The sequence below is a fragment of the Schistocerca americana genome, unplaced genomic scaffold (genome assembly GCF_021461395.2).
Source record: "Schistocerca americana isolate TAMUIC-IGC-003095 unplaced genomic scaffold, iqSchAmer2.1 HiC_scaffold_36, whole genome shotgun sequence".
NCBI classification, from domain to species: Eukaryota; Metazoa; Arthropoda; class Insecta; order Orthoptera; family Acrididae; genus Schistocerca; species Schistocerca americana.
This window is the reverse complement of record NW_025726082.1, coordinates 38292-56508: the sequence shown is the minus strand read 5'-3', so window position 1 is coordinate 56508 and position 18217 is coordinate 38292. Positions and strand designations below refer to the sequence as shown.

General features: G+C 42.4%; 1 long non-coding RNA gene across 1 annotated transcript in view; it reads left to right on the top strand.

The window, feature by feature from the left end:
* Positions 1-17986, top strand: part of LOC124580840 — a 112323-nt gene extending 94337 nt beyond the window's left edge. The window contains exon 4 of the long non-coding RNA XR_006973354.1: positions 17938-17986. This is a non-coding gene — a long non-coding RNA (uncharacterized LOC124580840). The remainder of the gene's footprint in view (positions 1-17937) is intronic.
* The last annotated feature ends 231 nt before the right edge of the window (positions 17987-18217 follow it).

Genomic DNA, 18217 nt, shown 5'->3' with positions numbered 1-18217 from the left:
ACGATAGGTTTGCTGCGGGTAAAATTTCAAGGAGTAGATGGGATACATAAGTCAGTGTGTAGATTATATTCAGTGAAGTGGTTCTTGTCACGGTGCCACGTAATCGGGATGACTCTCTGGATGTGTCACATTGGGTTTCATTAATTAACAACCCTTGACCATGTAGTTCTATTCGCTGTGTGCCAGTTTGTCGACCTCTCTCTTAACAAGTACAGATAGTGACATTATGGTTTGCTACAGAATATAGCCAGTATAGACCAACTCTGGAAAAGCTCTGCTTCGTCCAAGATGACATCTTTAAGATATTTTGTAGCATAATTTTGGCTGTTTAACAAGGAAAACTCACATGACCTCGGAACGTTATGTACCTGTTTCGCAGAGCAGATGGTGAATGGCCCAGCTTGCCAGTGTAGTAATTCCTGTGTGAAGAGCAGGAGATGGGAATGTCTGTTCGATGCCATCAGTTGTGCTTTCTGCACTTTTAACTGAACAAATTTTCATAGAGCCTTTCATGCCAAGGGGTCTACATGAAAAATGTAACACTTAAATCTACAGATCTTCCACGTTCATGGTAGCTGAATATGGCTTGTTCTTATAGTGACAGAAATTCTTTCCTCACTGCTGTTAGTAATTCTAATGGTGTGGGTAATTCAGTTTGGATTTTCCACAAACCTTCGAGGAACTGATCCGGTGGTATAGCAGTGTTGTTGTGGTCTTCAGTCCAGAGACTGGTTTGATGCAGCTCTCCATGCTACTCTATCCTGTGCAGACTTCTTCATCTCCCAGTACCTATTGCAACTTACATCCTTCTGAATCTGTTTAGTGTATTCATCTCTTGGTCTCCCTCTACAATTTTTACCGTCCACGCTGCCCTCCAATACAAAATTGGTGATCCCTTGATGCCTCAGAATATGCCTTACCAACCGATCCCTTCTTCTTGTCAAGTTGTGCCACAAATTCCTCTTCTCTCCAGTTCTGTTCAATACCTCCTCATTAGTTATGTGATCTATCCATCTAATCTTCGGCATTCTTCTGTAGCACCACATTTCGAAAGCTTCTATTCTCTTCTTGTCTAAAGTATTTATCGTCCATGTTTCACTTCCTTACAGGCTACACTCCATACAAATACTTTCAGAAACGACTTCCTGACACTTAAATCTATACTCGATGTTATCAAATTTCTCTTCTTCAGAAACGCTTTCCTTGCCCTTGCCAGTCTACATTTTATATCCTCTCTACTTCGACCATCATCAGTTATTTTGCTCCCTAAATAGAAAAACTCATTTACTACTTTAAACGTCTCATTTACTAATTAATTCCCTCAGCATCACCCGACTTAATTCAACTACATTCCATTATCATCGTTTTCCTTTTGTTAATGTTCATCTTATATCCTCCTTTCAAGACACTGTCCATTTCGTTCAGCTGCTCTTCCAGGTCCTTTGCTGTCTCTGACAGAATTACAATGTCATCGGCGACCGTTAAATTTTTTATTTCTTCTCCATGGATTTTAATTCCTACTCCGAATTTTTCTTTTGTTTCCTTTACTGCTTGCTCAATATACAGATTGAATAACATCGGGGATAGGCTACAACCTCTGTCTCACTCCCTTCCCAACCACTGCTGCCCTTTCATGCCCTTCGAGTCTTATAACTGCCTTCTCGTTTCTATAAAATTGTAAATAGCCTTTCGCTCTCTGTATTTTACCCCTACCACCTTCAGAATTTGAAAGAGAGTCTTCCAGTCAACATTGTGAAAAGCCTTCGCTAAGTCTACAAATGCTAGAAACGTAGAATTGCCTTTCCTTAATCTATTTTCTAAGATAAGTCGTAGGGTCAGTATTACCTCCCGTGTTCCAACATTTCTACGGAATCCAAACTGATCTTCCCCGAGGTCGGTTTCTACCAGTTTTTCCATTCGTCTGTAAAGAATTCGTGTTAGTATTTTGCAGCCGTGGCTTATTAAACTGATAGATCTGTAAATTTCACATCTCTCAACACCTGCTTTCTTTGGGATTGGAATTATTATATTCTTCTTGAAGTCTGGGGGCATTTGGCCTGTCTCATACATCTTGCTCACTAGATGGTAGAGTTTTCTTAGGCCTGGCTCTTCTAAGGCTGTATAGCAGTATTGGTGTTACATCCCCGCAAACAGTGGGTAATAAGGCTTCCTGTAATGCTGTGGTCTCAGTGTGCGCATCAGTAACACTATTGGCAAGGTGATGGAGTAATTTAGCAAAAATTAACTGGGTATCTATGATATCCAGACGGTCCCTGAATATGCCTAAGCCATGATTAGTACTATCGGCTGCTGCCTGAATTTGGGTCATTAGCGTTACGGCCAAAGTGCGTAATGGTCTCGTCAGTGTTTCAAATGGTTCAAATGGCTCTGATCACTATGGGACTTAACATCTGAGGTCATCAGTCCCCTAGAACATAGAACTACTTAAACCTAATCAACCTAAGGACATCACACACATCCATGCCCGAGGCAGGATTCGAACCTGCGACCGTAGCAGTCACGCGGTTCCGGACTGAAGCGCCTAGAACCGCTTGGTCACAGCGGCCGGCCGTTAATGTTTATTCTGGCTTTCTCCAGACTGGCGAGGTGGCCAGTGTGCAAGACCACTATCCTTGCTGCCTTTTATATTGGCCTGTACTTTTTGTTACGCCTTATTAGTAGTTTCTAGGTCCTCTGCTTCTGCTATTCCGATAACTGTTTTCGAAATTCGACTTGCCACGCCTAGCCAACTCTTTTTCGTCACACTCCATATTTACCAGGAGCTGTAACGTCCATGAGCTGTAACTTCCACCTTCCTAATTTCGTTCCCTACACCCTAATATTGTAATCTATTCTGATGATCTGACAGTATCACGTCGTTTTGTCATGTAAACCAGACACTACATGTTAGAGGACTTACTTTGATTGCTTCTGCCCCCCTGCACCAGCACAATAGACCTATTATGACGAGGCTTTTCATTTTGTTTTCCCTTTTTTCCTTCCCTTTTCCCCCCGATTATCATCTTCTTTCAAGGAAGCTGCTGACAGTGGAGACAGAACCTCTATGGTCCCGTTAAAGGGACGAAGTTCACTGGCGTGAACTATGATGTGGGGGAGAGATGGAAATTGTAGCTTGGCATTAACATACAATATTATTTCTATCCCCTGAAACGGGCCTTGAAAACGTGTCACAAACTTTTTAGATTTTCCTTTCGGGACATACGGGTTGGTCATCATAACCCATTGATCTACGTGGTACCTAGGTAACACTGCTTTTGTATTATATATCCTGTCTTGCCATTCCATAGCTGTGCTGTTCATCTTTTCCACCTGCCACTTACAACACTCAAAAGGAGACAGCTCTCTCAGACCAGAATCAATCTCATACAGGAAGAACCATGTTCCCTCTTGGGTTTTCGCATTATACGCTCCCATTACGTATGCAATTAGAGCGTCCCAGTTATAATGCCGCAAGTTAACACAGCAGCTTAGCATCTTTGCAGTTGTCGATTAAACGCTCTCTGTTCGACCGTTTGCCTGTGAATGTGAAGCACTGGTCTGAAGTTTCTTAATGTGCAATGGTCGGCATAACTGCTCGGACATATTCACCACCGGAAAAAAGTTAGTACATCAGGAAAGACGACTTCGATTTTGATGAGATGACGCCACATACCACCTGAGGGTAGTAAAAGTACTGATAACTGTTTCAACGTTGTACGCCAACAGATAGAGCAGTGGCGTAGCTACCAGAGCGACATTTGTGTCCATCCTTTGATAGGGATTGCTCACAGCCAGAAACATCCGTGTGAAGCAAACATGTGAAGCATGCAGGCAACTATGCCACAGAGATGCACTAGTGCTTCCTACAACCAACTGAGAGAGTCTGAAAGGAGTCAAATTGTGGCCTTCTGAGTGGCGGGATGGTCCTTTTGGAGAACTGCCACACAAGTTGCACATCCTGCGTCAGTTGTGCAACGACGCTGGTATCAGTGCTCCTGTGAACATTTCATACTATTTTGACGATGTTCTGGACGTCCACACAGCACAGACCCCCCACCAGGATCGTCGTACTGTAACGGCAGCAATGTCACCTCTTACAGCTGTTTATTAGATGTGTGGCTAAGGTCACGCACACCTCTAGCACGTCTCCCACTGACGCCACGGCAACAACGTGCATGACTCGGTCAGAGGATCGCTTGGAAGATGGAATGGCGCAATGTGTTCTACAGCGATGAATGCAGATTCTGCCTGCAAACAAGTGATGGTCGTTTGTGTGTACGTCGAAGACCTCGTGAGTGCTGTATTTTAGAATGTATTCATCCTAGACACACTGGCCCCACCCCAGGCCCTTTGGTCTGAGGTGCGATAAGCTACAACTCTCGTTCGCCTATGGCGTTCCTGGAGCGGACGCTAACCAGCGCTTGGTAGGTACACAATGTTATTAAACCCATTCTTTTGCCATTCTTGATACAGTAAGGTGATGTGTTGTTCCAATAGAATAATGCTCGTCCACACATTGCGCGTGAAACTCGACGTGTTCTATAAGACGTGCAGCAACCTCCCTGGCAAGCATGACCTGCAGACTTATCTCCAATTGAGCATGTGTGGGATATGATGGGAGAAGAAGTGGCTCATATGACTCGTCAACCAACAACTCTTACAGAACTATGTGAACAGGTTGAGTAGGCATGGCGTTACTTTTCCCGGGACAGTATTCACTATATGTGATCGGTTGGATGCGAGAGTGAGTGCCTGTACTGCTGCCACTGAAGGCTACGCCACGTACTAATATTGGTGTGTCAGCGTGGGTCGATATCTGGTACCTCAGTCCCGCTTGCTATTGTTCTGTATTTCATGCGCTCCATATGCACTGTGGCGACAATAAATATTGAGTGAGTTGACAGCCTCTAAAGGGGCGTACTAATTTTTATCCCCCTGGAGTGTAATTTGTTCAGTTATTACCGTCTCAGGCTTTTTGTATTTCAGTATCCACTGATTCACCATTGCGTGTGCTACTGTTTTGGCCTGTTTGTTTGGTATGACTATCATGGAACGAAACATGAAAAACGATCGATTATTATGAACACGTAACGGTTTCCTGCTTGTGTTTGCATGAATGGGCTATTAATATCCATCCCAATCATTTCAGATGATTTATCTGCCTTGAGTAACCTTAGCACCAGAGAACTTTGGTGACTATGCTCTGTCCTTTGTGCTAATAGTATACAATTCTGTATGTGAAAATCGACTTCATGTCCGTGTGTTACTCACCAGTATTTTTTAATTACTCTGGGTTATGTTGCCCTCCAACCTGTGTGTCCTGCTAAAATACAGCCGCGCGGGGTAGCCGCGCGGGGTAGCCGCGCGGGGTAGCCGCGCGGGGTAGCCGCGCGGTCATAGGCGTCTTGTAACGGTCCGCGCGGCTCCCTCCGTCGGATGTTCGAGTCCTCAATTGGGCATCGGTGTGTGTGTGTGTTGTCCTTAGCCTAAGTTACTTTAAGTTAGATTAAGTAGTGCGTAAGCTTAGGGACCGATGACCTTACAGTTTGGTCCCATAAGACCTTACCACCAATTTCCAAATTCTAAAATGCACTCATGGGCCTGACTCAGTATTTCGTTTCACAATTTCTCTGGTACTACTATGCATAGCCCGCACCTTGTCTTCCTGTGCAACACTCTGTGCTCCATAATGAATTGTGGCTGTCTGACAGACTGTTGACAATCTGGATAATTCCTTTATGCTTCCTTCCACTCATCCTCGTCTATGCCAGCACAATCCACAATGTGTACTTTGTGACTCAGGCCATCTGCATTTGCATGTGTCCTTCCAGGACAGTGTGTTCCTTCAAAATCGAACTCCCTGAGATCCAGTATCCATCTAGTTAACCTACTAATTGGACCACATTTGAGTGCTGCATAATCGGTTATTTGCTTAAAACGACATATCTACAAATAATATCAGACATAAAGTCAGCAATTCTTTCTCAGCTATTGAATAATTTTCTTCTGCCCAAATAAGCTGCCTGGTTGTGTAAGTAGGCTGTCTAGGTTTTTATATTGGTAACGCCACGTAGCGCACTGTATGAAAATCACTGGCTGTGCTGTGTGCAGTCTGTGGCCGGTTGGCATTGCTGTAATATTCGCTATTGTAGTGTTGGGCTGTTAGCTGTTAACAGCGCGTAGCGTTGCGCAGTTGGAGGTGAGCCGCCAGCAGTGGTGGATGTGGGGAGAGAGATGGCGGAGTTTTGAGAGCGGATGATCTGGACGTGTGTCCATCAGAGACAGTTAATTTGCAAGACTGGATGTCATGAACTGCTATATATTATGACCTTTGAACACTATTAAGGTAAATACATTGTTTGTTCTTTATCAAAATCTTTGATTTGCTAACTATGCCTATCAGTAGTTAGTGCCTTCAGTAGTTAGAATCTTTTATTTAGCTGGCAGTAGCGGCGCTCGCTGTATTGCAGTAGTTCGAGTAACGAAGATTTTTGTGAGGTAAGTGATTTGTGAAAGGTATAGGTTAATGTTAGTCAGGGCCATTCTTTTGTAAGGATTTTTGAAAGTCAGATTGCGTTGCGCTAAAAATAGTGTGTGTCAGTTTAGTGTTGATCAGAATAAGTAAAGAGCGAAATGTCTGAGTACGTTCAGTTTTGCTCAGCTGTTTGAAAACCAAATAATGTAAGAAGTTTATCAGCACAGTAATTCATTAATTTTTCTAAGGGGACGTTTCATAGTTGTATAGGCTGTGCAGTGTTCCTGACGACGTATTTCCTGACTCAATACACAGCGTAAGGTGAAACTGCTGGAGTTGCAGGACAGTATAAACTGAACCTAGTAATCTACATATATATAGATACTCCGCAAGCCACCGTACGGTGCGTGGTAGAAGGTACTCTGTGCCACTACTTGTCATTTCCCCCTTGTTCCACTAGCAAATAGAGTGAGGGAAAAACGACTTGTCTGTACACCTCCATATGAGCCCTAATTTCTCGTATCTTTCTTCATGGTCTTGGGGGCAGTAGAATCGTTTGGCAGCCACCTTAAAATACCGGTTCTCTAAATTTTCTCAGTAGTTTCTCGAAAAGAACATCGCCTTCCTTCCAGGGATTCCCATTTGAGTTCCCGAAGCATCTACGTAACACTTATATGTTGTTCAAACCTACCGGTAACAAATCTAGCAGCCCGCCTCTGAATTGCTTCGATGTATTCCTTCAATTCGAACTAAAATTGGTTCCAAACACTCGATCCGTACTCAAGAATAGGTCGCACCAGAGGCCTATATGCGGTCTACCTTACAGGCTAGCACTGTTTCCCAAAATTCTCCCAATAAACCGAAGCCTACCACTTTCCTTCCCCAACACAGTTCTCACACGCTCGTTCCACCTCATATCGCTCTGCAACGCTAAGCCCTGATATTTAAACGACTTGACTGTGTCAAGCAGGACACGAGTGATACTGTATCCGAACATTACAGGTTTGTTCTACCTACTCATCCGCATTAACTTACATTTTTCCACATTTAGGGCTAATTGCCATTCATCATGCCAACTGGAAATTTTCTCTAAGTCGTCTGGTATTTTCCTACAGTCACTCAACTTTGACACCTTACAATACACCATGGCATCATCAGTAAACAACCGTAGATTACAGCCCACCCTGTCCGATTAATCATTAATATTTATAGAGAACAACAGTGGTCCTATCACACTTCCCTGGTGCACTCCTGACGATACACTTGTCTCTGATGAACACTCACCGTCGAGGACAGCATAGTGGGTTATATTATTTTAGAAGAGCCTCACATATATCTGCTAACTTATTCCATATGCTTGTACCTTCGTTAACAGCCTGCAATGGTGCACCGTGTCAAGTGCTTTCCGGAAATCTAGCAATATGAAATCTGCCTGTTGCCCTTCGTCCATTGTTCTCAGTATATCACGTGAGAAAAGGGCAAGAACTGGAGTAGACGTGAATAAATATTTTAGTTTTAGAAATTCTCCTTCACAATCTTAAAACCAATGAAATTTTATCCTCTTTCTTAACAACAGAGTGGGGTCTCATAGTTTCAGAAAATTTTGGCATTAGTTTTAAATAAAAAGTTACGAGGCTTAAACGTAAATGCAGTTTCTCTAGTGTAGTGGTCGTCGGAAAGTATTTATCAGAACCCACAAGTCACGGATTGGCGCGGACCCCATTTTGGTGGATAATATGGCCCAAGTAAGAGACTTCCTGTAAAATGAAATGGCACTTTATGGAGTGAGGCGAAACTGTGCTGTATGTAGACGATTTAAAATTTCATGTAAACGCACTATATGCTCCTGAATATCTTTAGAGAATACAATTATATCGTTGGAGCCGGCCAGGGTGGCCGAGCGGTTCTAGGCGCTACAGTCTGGAACCGCGCGACCGCTACGGTCGCAGGCTCGAATCTTGCCTCGGGCATGGATGTGTGTGATGTCCTTAGGTTAGTTAGGTTTAAGTAGTTCTAAGTTCTAGGGGACTGATCACCTCAGAAGTTAAGTCCCATTGTGCTCAGAGACATTTGAACTATTTTATATCGTTGGAGAACACAATTATATCGTCTAAATAGACCAAGCATTTCTTCGGTTCTAATCCTCGCAATACACCATTTAATAATCGCTGGAAAGTAGGTGATGTGTTTTTCAGCCAAAAGACATGTGGAGATATTGATGATCATCAGATGGTGTTGAGAATGCTGTCTTCGGATGATCTTCAGGTGCTACCTGTAACTGATGGTACCACTTCATAGTTCCATAGCTGTAAAATGTTGACAATGGCCCAGATACATTTGGCATCGAGCTATGCTTCGCTGCCATCTGAGATTTTTTGGGTGCGATGCTGACAGGTGCTGACCAGCGGCCGTTACTTGTTTCTGTGATCACATCTTGAAGCCGTTGGGTTACAAAATATTCCACATCAGGCTTTACGTTTTGAGGAGGTACATAGTGTTCCTTATGAAAAGGAACTTCGTTTTCAATGCTGAACTAGTGGTATGACTGGCGTGGGTCACGAGTATCAACCAACGCTATATATTTATTCCACAGGCACTACTTTGCTTCCATCAATTTCCTGTACATATGATACACTACGCCATGCAAGACATTTTACCTTACCCAATACTTCATTTTCAGACAAAGTCTCAATAATATATAAAGAATTCATTTGCAGATCAGCTCCTATATCATCTCAGGTCTTTCCAGTACCTTTCAATATCTCACGAGATTTTAACAGACTTTGTACGCAGTTTAGGCAGCTGTACCTGGTCTAGGGGTGAACCTTGTGATAGTTATGGTTTTCTGGTCATAGAACCAATGTGAAATGGTGCTCCATTCAGTTCTACTATACGCCGTTTCACGTCAACTTTGGCGTTATGTGCAACCAGGAAATCTAATCCAAGAATGAATTATAGCCACTTCCAACCGTAGGAAGAACTTCTACATCAACACTCAAGTTTCTTTCCCCCACTCCGAAACTTATTACCTATGAACTGGGCGGATCTAAATGACCCCCACCTATGGCTGCTTAATGCCCAGCATCGCTGATTTACTTTTACTTTATCAAATATGCCTTTGGTTGCCACCCATAGCTGAGATCCAGTGTCAAATAAAATTTCAAACAATCTTCAGTTTCGTAACCAATCAGAAAAAGTCTGTCACTGATTTCACACTTGTGCTAACTCTTTCTGGGAGCTTTGTACGGTTTACACAATGTCCCTCGCCCCATTTAACTGCGACGTGCGAGGTCCGCCGTGTGAGCATCTTCCATGACTCTGTGAATGTCTGTCATTACAATTCCGCCCAGAATGTCCCAGTCGTTTGCATATATGGCACTGCTGTTCTCTGTAATTACGTTCCATATACTCTGTGCAACCACATCCAAATCATTTAACATCCGTATTAAATATTGCCTTCTTTCACCATGACTTGGTGACCATATCTGTCTCAGATTGTGCTACTGCGGTTTCTGTTGTTTCACTCAGAGTCGTTGGGAATTCCATGAGAATTCTTTGACATTTGTGGCTGTAACCTCTGTAAAAACGTGGCACGTGCTCTCTGTTCAGCTTCCTGCAAGGTGACCTTGATGGTATTTTCATCATCCGTGATATCATATGTACTGAAATTAATTTCACAAATACAGTCTACAAAACTCTCTATTGATTCCCTGTGCTTTTGAAACATACTGTTAAGTTGCTTATGGTAGTATTTCGACGTATTCTTTCTCCTGTATCTTCCGACCAACGCTTCCCTGAAGACATCTCAACTTTTTGTGTCACATAGCATATGTCCTAGCGCCCTCTGCTAGTTTTAGCTTCACCAAACTTAGCATTTGCTCATTAGTGGCTGTGTCAAAATTAAAGGAAAATACAAGGACATCCTTCCCTGCGTTTGGAAACGTTCGTTCGCTGTGTTTTTTACAATTTTCTGTGCGTTGAAGTCGTTTAGTGAATTTCGTGCTTTATTTTTCAACTGACGTTTCTTACTGTTCCTGGTGGAATATTTCAGTAAAATTTTCATTCAGTGTTTTAACTTCGTTTAGTGTTCCAGTGTCCGTTTGAATTTTTTGGTTTTAGCTAATAATTTTGTAAAGTTTTGTTGGTATTGGTATCAGCTGTGGTCTAGTAGTATTAATACAAGTAGTTGCTTTCTTAGTAGGCAGATAATTTCGAGACCATTATTATTAGTTCTATAAATAGTTGTGCTGGTGTAACTGAACTTTGGTAACGTCGACATATAGTTTTTTTCAGTAACTGTAAAATTTTACCTTGAGGGAGAAGTGTGGGCTCTGTCGTAGATTTATGAGTAGTGGGTTACGGTAAGGGATTCCTTCAAAGAATTTTCATTGGGGGGAATGCAGTGGGGAAGCCAGTGGTCATTTTAGTGAGATCCTCTCCTGCTAATGCAGAATCTGTAGCACAAATAAGTTGATAGAGGAGCAGGAGCGTAAGATCTGTACCCTTCAGGTGCAGTCACAACGCGCAAAGGAGGAACTAGATAGGTTGAGGCGGGTGAACGGTGGTGGGAAATGGGAACTGGCAGTTGGCAAGAAGGCAGCTAGGAGGAGGAGGTATCCACGCAGGTTTACTTTGCATATATGCAATAGATTTGACTCACTGTCAGGGTTGAGTGGAGAGGAGCCTCGTGTAGCTGTAGATGTAGGGAGGTCTAGGTTAGCTGAAAAGTCTAAAAGGAAGAAGAAGGTTCTACTGCTAGGTAGTTCTCACGGTAGAGGTGTGGGCCAGCAGTTGCAGGAAGTGTTGGGGAGTGAGTACCAGGTCACCAGCATTGTGAAGCCTAGTGCAGGGTAGGCTCAAGTGACTGACAGCATAGGGGAGTTATGTAGGAATTTTACGAAGGAGGATCAGATAGTGATAGTGGGTGGAGCAGGGAACAGTCTTGATAGGAACGGGGAATATGATGTAGGTGGTGACCTGATAAAGATAGCAACTCAGACTGGTGGCACTAATGTTCATTTCGTGCAACTGTTTCAGCGTCATGATCGGCCTCACCTTAATGCGGCTGTTAGGCGCGTTAACATGGGACTGGATGGGGGGGGGGGGGGGGGGGGGTGACGCTGATGGCAGAGAGCTTGGGTCACATCTCAGTGGTGCCAGTTGGGTCTGTCAGTAGATCGGGTTTCACTAGGAATGGCCTGCACCTCAATAGGTATGGGAAGGGAAGGCCAGCTAAGCTTATGGGTGACAGTGTAGTGGGTTGTGGTGGTGGGGTCACTCATGGAAAAATTCCTGTAGTACTTAGTGTTAGAGCTGCACCTTTTTCAGACTGAAGTCAGCTGATAGGTATACCTGCTTAAAGGAAGTCCCTCTAACTAAGGGCTCACCTTCCGAGGATGTAAAGTTTCCAAGTAGAGAAGGCATTAGCATATTTCATCAAAATACACGAGGTATTACAGATAAAGTTAGTGAAATGCTTATAGGTGTTGATTCTAAAATTATTGGTATATCAGAGCAACACTTGAATAATTTGACAATTCAGAGGCCTCCTTTACCAGGATACAGATTAGCTGGCTGTTCCTCAAGGAGCTCCTTGCGAGGTGGGGTAGTGGCTATGTACGTAAAAAACACTATTCCATCTGAGTCCATAGACGTATCACGACACTGCACTGAACAGACATTTGAATGTTGTGCAGGGGCAGTTGAATTTAGTGAAACTAAACTTCTAATTGTTGTTGTTTATACGTCCCCTAACTCCGACTTCATAGCATTTCTGCTCAAGCTAGAGAGGGTACTTGATTCACTTTGTAGGAAGTACTAGACATTAGTTATATGTGATGACTTCAGTATTAAATTTGTATATGATGGTGCAAGAAAAATGATGTTGGTAGATTTCCTAAATTCATATGATCTGATGCAGATTGTGTTTTTTCCAACTAGGGTGCAGGGGAACGGTAGCACAGACATAGACAATATTTTTATTCATTCTTCATTACTAGATGGGCGTTCTGGTAGTAAAAGCGAGAATGGAGTTTCAGATCACGTGCACAAATTTTAACACTAAAAGGCTTTGGTACTCAAACCAATGTCATATTTAATTAAAAACTACGTAGGAAAGTTAATCCAGCAGCAATAGATTTTTAAACTTTGTCAAGGAACAAGGGTGCCGATAACATAGATGGTAAATTCAATGCTTTCCTTAACACATTGCTCATGCTCTTGGAGAGTTGTTTTACATTAGAACGTTCTAAACGGGGTACTAGCAGTAATAGGCAGCCTGGGTGACTGATTAGGGGGATAAGGATATCTTGTAGGACAAAGCGGCAATTATATCAAAATGTTAGAAGTAGTCACAACGAAGCTACAGTAGCCCATTACAAACAGTATTGTAAAGTGCTTAAAAATGTTATTAAGAAGGCAACGAGTATGTGGTATGCAAATAGAATAGCTAATTCACAGGATAAAATTAAAACCATATGGTCAGTTGTGAAGGAAGTGTCTGGTCAGCAGCACAAGGTCGACGATATAAAGTCAGTTCGCGGTAAAATTATTTCTGTTACTGATAAATCAGATATATCTACGATATTTAACAATCATTTGCTGAGCATTGCTGGTGAATTAAATAAAAATTTAGTTTCTACAAGAAATCGTATAGCTTTCTTGGCAAATGCCTTTCCGAGATTGATGTCTGAAATACTCCTCTGTGATACAGACAAGAGGGAGATTGAGTCAGTAATTAAATCACAAGAGACTAACATTTCTCATGGTTATCATGGAGTGTCTAGCAGAGTATTAAAGTACTTTGCTGCACATGTTAGCCCCATATCTAGCCATATTTGTAATTTTTTCTTTAGGAATGGTCAGTTTCCTGAGCGATTAAAGTACTCACTAGCAAAGCCGCTTTATAAAAAGGGAGAAAGAGATAATATAGATAGTTTTAGGCCTATTTCTATGCCATCAGTGTATGCAAAAGTTATTGAAAAGCCGTGTATGTAAGGATAATTGATCATTTTATATCACACGATTTCCTATCAAATGTACAGTTCGGCTTTAGAAGTCGTTTAACAACTGAAAATGCTATATTCTCTTTTCTCTGTGAGGTACTGGATGGGCTAAACAAAAGGTTTCGAACGCTTGGAGTATTTTTTGATTTAACTAAGGCATTTGATTGTGTTGATCACAAAATATTGCTCCAGAAGTTGGATCATTACGGAATATGGGGAGTAGCTCACAACTGGTTCACCTCTTACTTTAGCAACAGGCAGCAAAAGGTCATTATTCACAATGTTGATAACGGGTGTGTTGTGGGGTCTGAGTGGGATCAAGTGGGGGGCGCCCGAGGGATCAGCGTTGGGGCCACTCCTGTTCCTTATTTATATAAATGATACGCCCTCTAATATTACGGGTAACTCTAAAATATTTTTGTTTGCTGATGACATTAGGTTGGTAGTAAAGGATGTTGTGTGCAACATTGGCTAAAAAAAATGGCTCTGAGCACTATGCGACTTAACTTCTGAGGTCATCAGTCGCCTAGAACTTAGAACTAATTAAACCTAACTAACCTAAGGACATCACACACATCCCTGCCCGAGGCAGGATTCGAACCTGCGACCGTAGCGGTCACGCGGTTCCAGACTGAAGCGCCTTTAACCGCACGACCACACCGGCCGGCTGTGCAACATTGGCTTGGTTTCATATAGTGCAGTACAGTTTCTGATACACAATTCAACGAAACCTGACATTTTTAATTTTACAGAACGGGCATATGACTGGTGAAACTGAACAGTTCAGTTTTCTAGGTGTTCAGATAGATAGTAAGCTATCGTGGAAAGCCCACATTCAGGATTTTGTTCAAAGACTAAATACTGCAATTTTTAATATTCGAACGGTATCAGAAGTGAGTGATCGGTCGATACGAAAATTAGTCTACTTTGCTTATTTTCATTCGCTTATGTCGTATGGTATTATATTTTGGGGTAACTCTTCCCATACTAAAGGGATAATTTTGGCTCAGAAACGGGCGGTTCGGGCTATAAGTGATGTAATTTTACGAACCTCTTGTCGGCCCCTATTCACGAGTCTGGGTATTCTGACATTGGCCTCTCAATATAATTATTCCTTACTGTCATTTCTTGTTAACAGTATTAGTTTATTCCCAAGAATAAGCAGCTTTCACTCAGTTAATACTCGGCAGAAATCAAGCCTGCATTTGGCTCGGACTTCCATAACTCTTATGGAGAAAGGTGTGCAGTATACTGCTGCATCCATTTTCAAGAAGCTACCACTCCAGTTCAAAAATCTTAGCAGTAATCCACGCGCTTTCAAATCGAAACTGAAGAGTTTCCTCATGAGTCGCTACTTCTATTCTGTCGAGGAATTCCTTGAAAAATTAAGCTGATTCTTATTGTATTGTTGACTGCGTTTGCTTTAACTTGTGGGCTGACTTTTTCTAGTTCATAAACATTTATTTTTATCTGTTATTATTTTTATGTTGTAATTTAATGTACTGACACGTTCCATGACCTTGGATATTTGCTCCTCAATTTGGTCCTACGGAACTTGACGTGTAAATAAATAAATAAAGGGCTGATCAATGCAATGGTGTTGATGTCCAGGATAGGTTTATTATGACGTGACAATTCCTTCCTTTCCTCCCTTAGTTACCGTAACTCTACTTAGCTCTGAGCTACTTGATTTGTTCTATTGCAGAAGATCTATCGTCATCTTCATACTCAGAAGTCGGTCTGATAGCAGTTGGAAGTGAAAGACATTCTTCTGGAACCTACCTACCCATGTTTCTTAGATGACTTTAGTGTGGGCTGGGAGTGAGGAGTGTCTGCTGAGGTTGGGTGTTGTGCAGCTGAAGAAGACCGATGATGGTTACAATGACTGTTGTTGAGACTTGTTTGCTATCATTTGCTGGCGGTACAGCTGAAGAATCCCTGATGATGGTTACAATGAATTCTGTATTGAGACTCGCTCGCTATCAGTTGTTGGCGATGCAATGAATATGACGGAGTTTCTACAGTGCGACTGTCTCCGGCTGCTGACAACACGTTCTGTTGCTGCTGCCGCGTCATCAAGTTCCTGTGTCTCTTGGTCGTAGTGAATGAGACTGACGGCGGCGGTTACAAAGTCGTTGGGCTGCGTCATGCTCCAGGCTCCAAATCATACTGATCTTCTGTTGATAACCCACGGAGGGCGGAGATGGCTGGATCCTCACGTCATATTCTTGCGATGACTGTCGAGTTCAGGATGCACCTGGCGTTCAGATGCTAAGGTGGAAGGCAGCATTTCGTGTTTCGACGTTGGCAGAAGCGTCTGCATTCGCGGAGCGATGTAGAGAAGCTCAGGCTTCACGTCACATAACTGCTCAACTGTTTGACGATGAAGAACTGTTCTACAGGAATTGTTGTAAATTATTTAATATCAACAGATTAACGCCTCGATAGATGGGAGTCGTCTGTAATGTAACATTTTTCTTTCTTTTCTCTACTAGTCACTTGTGTAACAATTGCATTTACAACGGTTCAGCTGTCTATATGTCTATATGAACCGCAAATTATTCCAAAAAAATTATGGTCTGAGACATTTCTGGTCTGATTGAAGTACTTAAAATTCACACGTGTGCACTTTTGGCTTTGAGCTATGCAGCGCTACTTCCTTTTGTCACGGTACGTCTGCTTATTCACTGATTCGCACACCATGGCTGTACGTTGGGGGTGTGTGTGTGTGCGGACGGGGGGGGGGGGGGGGGGAGAGGGTGGGAGTGTGCGTTGTTATAAGAGGTCTTCTTGCAGTAAAAATTAATAACTTTAATATTTTTTTAAAAATACTTGCAGTGTCCCTTAGCACCTAAAATTTTGATAATGAATTTCCTGCATGAAATATTTCAGGGTGGGTTTCGACATGCCGGATTGGGCCGTTCCCTTGTCAGCTATGTAGTCCGGCGATCTACACGAGTTGGACCATGCCCCGCCCAGTCAGGCCGCGAGATAGTAGCAGAAATTAGCAACATGCACGAGTCTGCTCATTGTTGCTCTAGTATCTTGGTAGATTTATATTCATATCTTTTCTGTACATATAGTGACGCGTCCCGTGGACTAAAATAGTTTGGCAAAATTTTTGTCTCGGTATGTTCAACCTTATATTAGATATTATTGATTTCCAGGGACCTCAGGCTGTATAACTAACAACGTCATTCCTAAGAACACTGATAAGCACACACAACTATCTCTTTCTTCTCGGCTCTACAGCCCTTGGAGGGCCTTGGCCTCCATCACAATATCCTGCCATTCTATCCGGTCCATGGCTCTCGTCTTCATCCTCTGACACCCAGCTTTTTCAAGTCTTCTTCAATTCCGTCCACTCATCTCTCTGGGACGTCCCATCCATTGTGTGCCTCCAGCCCTGCCATCAAAAATCTTCTTACATGTTCTATCTTCCTCCATTCTGACCACGTGTCCTGTCCATCGCAGTCTTCTTATTTTAATGGTGTTCTAATTCTGCATTCCTACTGATGCGGCAACCTTCTTGATCGTATATTGGGCCGTATATTTTACGCAGAACCTTTCTCTCCCAAATGCTAAAGATCCTTTCCGAATTTGCAGTCATGGTCCCTGTCACGGTACCATACATAAAACTTGGTCTTATAATTGTTTATAAATGAAGATTTTAGATTTTCGTGATAGAAGTGAGCTCCTAAGTATGGGTAGTGTGGCAAAGTAGCATCTGTTGCCTGCTGCTATTCTAGCTTTCACCTCGCTGCTGATGTCATTTGTCTCAGTGATAGTCGATCCGAGGTACTTGTTGCCTCTCACCCTTTCAAACTCCTTGTCGGCTATCCTGAGATTTGGTAGGTTTCGCTGGTTGGTCATTGCCATATATTTGGTCTTTTCGGCGTTGACTACCAGGCCAAGTTCCCTTGCACCTCTCTCTCCAGTTGTTGATAGGCATCAGCCAGCCCATTCAGGCCGCGAGACACTAGCAGAAATTAGCAACATGCACGAGTCTGCTCATTGTTGCTCCAGTATCTTGGTAGATTTATATTCATATCATTTCTGTACACATAAAGTTACTCGTCCCGTGGAAAAAAAAACGTTTGGCGAAATCTTTGTCTCGGAATGTTCAACCTTATCTTAGATGTTATTGATGTCCAGAGACCTCAAGGTCTACAACTAACAACGTCATTTTATATCCAGAACCTCCTTTCAGTATCCTGTACGTTTGATACCGTATTCTATTTAATTTTTGGTGTTATAATTTTCACAAATGGTAGCGTACATTCTTGATCATGGCTTATTGTGTTATTTTGAATTATAATACCCAACACATGCTCAGCCCTTCATTAATGTTAACATTCCAGCGCTAGTTGACCGGTATTTTTCCTATTTAACTGCCTTTATCCACATTGAAATGACTGTGTGTGTTTTAACACAGCAATCATCTTTTCTGTTTTATAGGTTGTCATAAATACTATCGCATTTATGTCGTTGGCACCAGAAGTAGAAGAGGTCGTGTTTTCAGGAACAGTGATTAGTAAGTATATACCGACTGTTCTTAAAAATAAGTTTCTTGTTCTTGCACTTCCGTATTTTATTTCATCATCATCACCACACCATTATTATTATTATTATTATTATTATTATTATTATTATTGAGTATTAATATTTTGCACCACCACTGCAGTCTGATTACTTTCGCAGTGGTTAGTGTAAACGTCACCACTGTCGTGAAGAATAC